This window comes from Hylaeus anthracinus, unplaced genomic scaffold (genome assembly GCF_026225885.1).
Source record: "Hylaeus anthracinus isolate JK02 unplaced genomic scaffold, UHH_iyHylAnth1.0_haploid 5, whole genome shotgun sequence".
Taxonomy (NCBI): Eukaryota; Metazoa; Arthropoda; class Insecta; order Hymenoptera; family Colletidae; genus Hylaeus; species Hylaeus anthracinus.
In genome coordinates, this window is record NW_026535322.1 from 10,414,278 (window position 1) to 10,420,277 (window position 6,000).

Consider the following 6,000-nt stretch of genomic DNA (forward strand, 5'->3'; position numbering starts at 1 on the left):
TGAGTTTATAGTGCTTAGCTAGAGAGCTACTGACTGACTATTCGCTCCTCTTATTTGCTATTGCACACTGTCTTATTCCTTATTTTTCGCCCTAGGCTTTTGGAATTTTTCATTCTTCATATTTTTGTTAGCCAGCCCTAACTCAATCATAAAAAACCTGGGCGGACCGACCAGGATTCGAATCCAGGCTCTCAGCGTGGTAGTCGGCTACTCTACGGACTGCTCTACTAACCGCACTTACCACATTATTCATTTAATAGAGATTTGCTTTTCGAAGGACTCCTACGGTCACTCGAGTGACTTGTACCCCCAATTCGCAGAAGTTGGCATACTTCGCATTCAAGTCTAAATATGTTAATTGGCTAATCTAAAATAGTGTCTATTCTGAGGCCGTTAGGTCGTGGACTCTGGGGTTTCCTTGTCTCGGAGCGCAATGGTACTAGGCTAGAAAAATCAGAATAGGTGGATTAAGGAGTGTAGTGTACCATTGCGCTCCGATTAGCTAGCATTGAGGCAGGGAAACCCCAGAGTCCACAAACTAAAGGTCTCAGAATAGACACTATTTTATTTAGAGGGGAGAGAGAGAGAGAGAGAATCGGCTACCAAACTCTACTGGACCTTAAATGATAAAAACTGAAAGCTTCGATACTCTTGAGGTCCAAAGTACGCCAGTTAAGGCTAGAAGGTTAGGTGAATCAGAGAGTGTAGAGTAGCATTGCGCTCCGAGGCAAGGAAACCCCAGAATCCACAACTTTACGGCCTCAGAATAGGCCTCAGGAAATTACAATCCCTATTTTAACCGACCTATCGCGATCCAGGCTCTGCTCTCCCTATATCAATCTATATTAAAGACCGTAAATCATTACTAGAGCAGTCCTGGGGGTGCAACAATCTTCTAACCCCCATCTCCGCTCCTCCAGGAACTCCAGAAGGCCCACAGACCTCGAAACTTAAATAAATCACTCTGGACAGAGTCCAGCTGGATCCGCTGGATCGACGCGGACCGTCCGTAGCCCTCGCGAACGGAAGCGCCTCGAATCTCGGCCGCGAGTTCGGCCGATCGCGCGCCTCGCGAGCCCGAATAATTAACCCGTCAGGTGACAAACAGTATTATCGTCGTTGCCCGATATTATTCCATTATCTTACGGCGACTATGTGCTTAACGATTAATAAAATATCTGCGCTCAGGGGTATCTCGGCTCGATATCGAATAGTTTCGCGCCAGACGTCGTCGAGACCGTCGATTTCGCTTCCGACGCTTCGCGCGTCACGAAAAGCTCGCGAGTCGATCCGAGGAACAGCCGACGCGACGGATCGATCGGTGATTTTCGAAACGTTGGTGGTTAAGGCGAAATAAACACGCGAGGGGGAGGTACTTGTCAAGGGGAACGCTTGCGAGTGTGTAATTTAGTTTCGAAGGGGTCTTGTGTGTTTTTGGAGGGAAATTAATGCGTTTGAGACCGGTTCTTAAAAGTGACGAGGTTTGGAAAATTGGAATAGTTGGTTTGCGATGGTTATTGGAGTATTTTTGGGGAAAAGTTTCTTGGAAAAGTTTCATAGTTTCATAGTGGAGAGGGACTACAGATCGATTTTGGAAGTGACACGATTTGAAATCGTTCTACGACTGAAAAAGTATCGAATGTATCGAAAGTAGCGAAGAATCGAAGTGGATATTTTCGTAGCGATTTTTCTCGTTCGACGAAATCGTATTCGAGTTGAACTTGAGCGGAACGGCTCAGCCACGGAACCACAGGTGTCGTAGGCCAATTCGAACGAAAAACACAAGTGTTCTGTTCAAATGTGTCTTTCCAAATACCGCTCTATCCGCCTCCTCTCTCCCCCACCCGCCTCGCGCGGGCGTTAAATACCTTCGACTCGGGAACTTCTCCAGAAAAATGCATTCGGAATTTTAGATCTTTTTAAATGCATTCTTTTAAATTCTCTTGCCTTTTGCTACGGTGTAACTGATCGTCGACGATTAATATCACCCGCGTTTGTTGTAGAAGATTGGATCCCTTATCAATTCGTAACTAAATACACAAACAGAGATCAACGAATCGGTCTCGTTATTTATCGAAAACCCTGTATGTACGTTTAGAAAATATGGTAAAGAATTTATACCGAGGCTTCACTGTGAAAATTGGAAGAAGACTGGAGGGGCTACGATCCATTAAGCAAGCACACATCTTTCTAAAAAAAAAACAAAATAATACAAAGTACTACCTTCTTTCCCGAATACATTCATCACGGATTAAATGAATTCATCAACCTCTAATTCTTCTAAAAATCACCACTGTTGAAAAGTGCCACGAGTTACAATTTCCAGGCGAAATTCGATAATTCAAATTTATCCCAAAGAAGGGTGGATCGAAGTTGAAGAGGGGATTGCCTGATAATTTCGACAAGACTCTGCCAGGAAAATAGAAAAACTCCTCCACTGTTGAAAAGTGGCACGAGTTAAAATTCCCAGGTAGAACTCGATAATTCAAATTTATCCCAAAGAAGGGTAGATCAAAATCGAAGAGAGGGGATCCCTGATAATTCCGACAAGACTCTGCCAGGAAAATAAAAAAACCAAACTCCTTTCACTGTTGAAAAGTGCCACGAGCTTAAGACTCCCAAGTGAAACTCGACGATTCAAATTTATCCCAAACAAGGGTGGATCGAAGTCGAAGAGGGGGATCCCTGATAATTTCAAAGTAGCCGGGAAAATTGAAAAATCGAGACTTACCCTAACCGAGGAGCAAGGATAGCAGTTGGTGTCTCGTGGACGTCGAAGAGCGGCTCCAATCTGTGTCGCGTCGACAGTCGAGTGCCGACTCGCGGGGGCCGTCGCGGTTACGTTACGATTCGAGAGCGAGGATGGCAAAGAAGCGCGACGCTGGTTGACACAGGTGCGCTGCCAAGGTGCGTCGACGATCCGGAACGGCTGCCGCCTGGTAGTGTCGCACCGAAGCTTCGATTCAAATATTGACCAACCACGATTGGAACAGCGTGTGCGTGCGCGCAGAAACGCGCCATCGATCTACTTTCACATTTCTTCGGCGCTGGCCGCCATATTGTTTGCTGCGACCGCCTTTGGTCGCCTCGGATTGTTGGAAGGGTGGCCAACCTCTTGCAATATTCCCCCTACTGGGCCTTTCCATCCCCTATTGGCTCTATAATAGCGATTCTGTAGCTAGGTGACGGTTTATTAAAGACAGAAGTGGTTAATTCTCTAGTAGTTGCACTCTATTAGTCTTTAAGTTGGTGGAGGGGTGGCGACCATTTTACAATTTCCCCCTACTAGGTCTAGAATAGCACTTCTGTAGCTAGGTGGGGTTTTATTAGAGTCAGAAGTGGTTAATTCTCTAGTGGTTGCACTTTATTAGTCTCTAAGTCGGTAGAGGGGTGGCCACCATTTTGCAATCTTCCACTACTGAGCCTTTCCCGCCCCTACTACCCCTATCATCACGTTTCTGTAGCTTTCTACTATACTTAATATTTTAATTAGAGTAACAACTGGTTAATTCTCTAGCGGTCGCCATCAATCAACCTCCAGCTCACTATAGATGTAGTCATCCACTTTCTACCTTTCCCTAACACGTCTTTCCTTCTCCTACTACCCCTATCACCACGTTTCTGCACCTTACTTTTATTCTTAACACTAAAATTCTTAATTACTACAGTAACAAGTGGTCAACTCCCTACTAGCCGCCATCTTGGTACCGCCACCCGTAATCTACGAGTCCCCAGCTCAGTGAATCCGTCTCTCCACCCTTCACCCTCTCCCTTCCTCTACCACTCCCTATCAATTTAAATTTTTTCCACCAAACTATACCCATTTTATTTTCATCTTAACTCTCAGGCATTTAATTCCCTGCTTGGACCAGAATCTTTTAAACCGACCGAGCCGAGGCGAAGAGGTGGGAGAGGCTGTTTTATTGCGGTTCCCCTCGACGATATTTTCCTGGGCAAAGGGAACGGTTTACTTTTCTCCTCGGCGACCGAGATATACGCCCGTTGAATATATGTGGAGCGCGCGCGACGCGTTATCGCTTGAAAAACCGCGGCAGGAGAAGGACGAACCCGAGAGGAGAGGTGTCGTCATACTTACAGAGCACACACGGGATTCCACCGATAAGAGTCAGGTGAGACACGGTCGTGCGATGCTCGGGACGCAGGACCAGCAGCCCTCTGCTCGCGTGTGCACACATGACCCTGCTTTGGGTCGACAGAGTCTCCCATGCAGGGTCGAGTGGGGCCCTAATAAATTCTTACTGAAGCAATCCTACTAACACCCAACCACTGTCTTATAATTAGATTAGAAATGAATTCTGACTAGATCGGTTAAAGTACCGATCAAGCCACAGAATTAATTTCTGTACCCGATACAAAAATCACGAAAAAAATTGACAGTGAACGTCACGAGGAAGATGGTTCCCGCAGAGATCCCGAAGAAAGGGAACCTCTACTAATTGGTATCACCGATTTCTAATCCACAAATTCACGCTACTATCTAGAAATCAAGAATTAATTACCTAACTGCCACGCTGCTTACATCTACCATGCATTTTATTTTTAAATGACACCTACCAGTTTGGTAAACCACTGCCTGTATCGACAACCGAAACCGATAACCGCGTTCAATCCCTAGATGAAACCGTGTAGCGCGATCTCGCAGTGTAAATCATGCCGTGTCAACTTCGACGGCAACGAGCTCGTCCCAACCTTTAACCGAGATTAGGCGAGATATCGCGTTATCACCGAAAATACACAGGGATGAAATTTTCCCGCGTACACCGACTCCTCCGCGCCAGCTGGTCCCGTTTGCTGGGCCAATCTCCGATCTTAATAAACTCTCAACGAAGTTAGTCGTGCCTCTTCCTCGCCATTGCGTGTTACCAATTGTTTTTATTAAGATAATCGTCAATGGATAGGAAGGATCGAACAAGGAGTCACCTAGTACCTTCCTGCGAAAGAGAACATGTACCTTTTCTCTATGTTCTAACTACGTCGTCGATAAATAAATATTCCTAATATTCGTAAGTATGTTCCGCGCCATGGTTCACGAAATCCAATTTAAATATCCCTTTTTATTTAAACATAACCGATTCGATACAACACACGTAGTCCTGGGTTTCGGATACATTCTTCCTTTCGCTCGTCCTCTAAACGCCAACCTAATCGATACCTAGGTTACTTTAACGTTAACAAATCTGCGCGGCCGACGCGCGTTGCCCTAAACGGCGCGGATAAAATTGCTGCTTCATCGACAATCGACCGCGATGGGGGATTTTTTTTTTTTTTTTTTTTTTTTATTCTTTTCAAAGTATTTCCGACTTAACAAGCTAGATTACGCTTAACGTTTACGTTTAATATTTAGCACACTAGTGTCTATGTACAAGAAACGACGGACGCCCGTCGTTTCGTCCATGCTTGGCCCATCGATGGATCCTTGGATGAGAAGCTATTAGGCTAACGCAGACTATCGACTTTCCTCGAAAACGTTTCATTCGAACAATAGATAACGAATATAAACGATAAACATCTGTGCTCGTCGTAATAGAAAGAGTCCCTTTCTAATAAAATAAAATTCATGCGGTGGACGATTAACTATCATTAGAGATTTTTATGTATAAAAACCTGACCCAACTCTAGCCTGATCGATGTTACTAGAAGTCGATAGTCCAAGTAACTGCAATTCCAGACAACCTCCTCCCTATCTCCAAATCTTCTCGAACTTGATCTTTTACAACGCAGAGAACAATGATCACTTTAACAATAATTCCTCGCGACTGCCAAACAAGCTATCTCTAATTACATCTGCGATCTGCAATCATAAATTATAAATTTGTAATCATCCGGGACTAGTCGCGACCGACTGTTCGGCGAATAAAATTCAAGGATGACGTTTCGCCCGACACAGGGGCGAAACGAGCGATGGCCGACGTTCATTCGCGGTGTCGATGGGCGATTCCCTAATCTTTCATCCTCTATCATCCAACGTTTCACCTTTCC

At 45.1% G+C, this 6,000-nt stretch overlaps 2 protein-coding genes and 1 long non-coding RNA gene across 5 annotated transcripts in view; 1 reads left to right on the forward strand and 2 right to left on the reverse strand.

The window, feature by feature from the left end:
* The window catches only part of LOC128895592 (methylcytosine dioxygenase TET-like), a 26,698-nt gene extending 22,847 nt beyond the window's left edge, over positions 1-3,851 (reverse strand). Inside the window, exon 1 of the mRNA XM_054158314.1 lies at positions 2,732-3,851. The gene's annotated coding sequence lies outside the window, so the exon portion shown is untranslated. The remainder of the gene's footprint in view (positions 1-2,731) is intronic.
* LOC128895613 (uncharacterized) overlaps positions 1-6,000 on the forward strand; it is a 13,597-nt gene that overhangs the window by 3,557 nt on the left and 4,040 nt on the right. The gene's annotated exons all lie outside the window — the stretch shown is intronic.
* LOC128895591 (box A-binding factor-like) overlaps positions 5,056-6,000 on the reverse strand; it is a 66,476-nt gene continuing 65,531 nt past the window's right edge. For all 3 annotated transcript variants that reach the window (XM_054158309.1, XM_054158308.1, XM_054158311.1), the window contains one exon: positions 5,056-6,000. This exon is cut by the window's right edge. The gene's annotated coding sequence lies outside the window, so the exon portion shown is untranslated.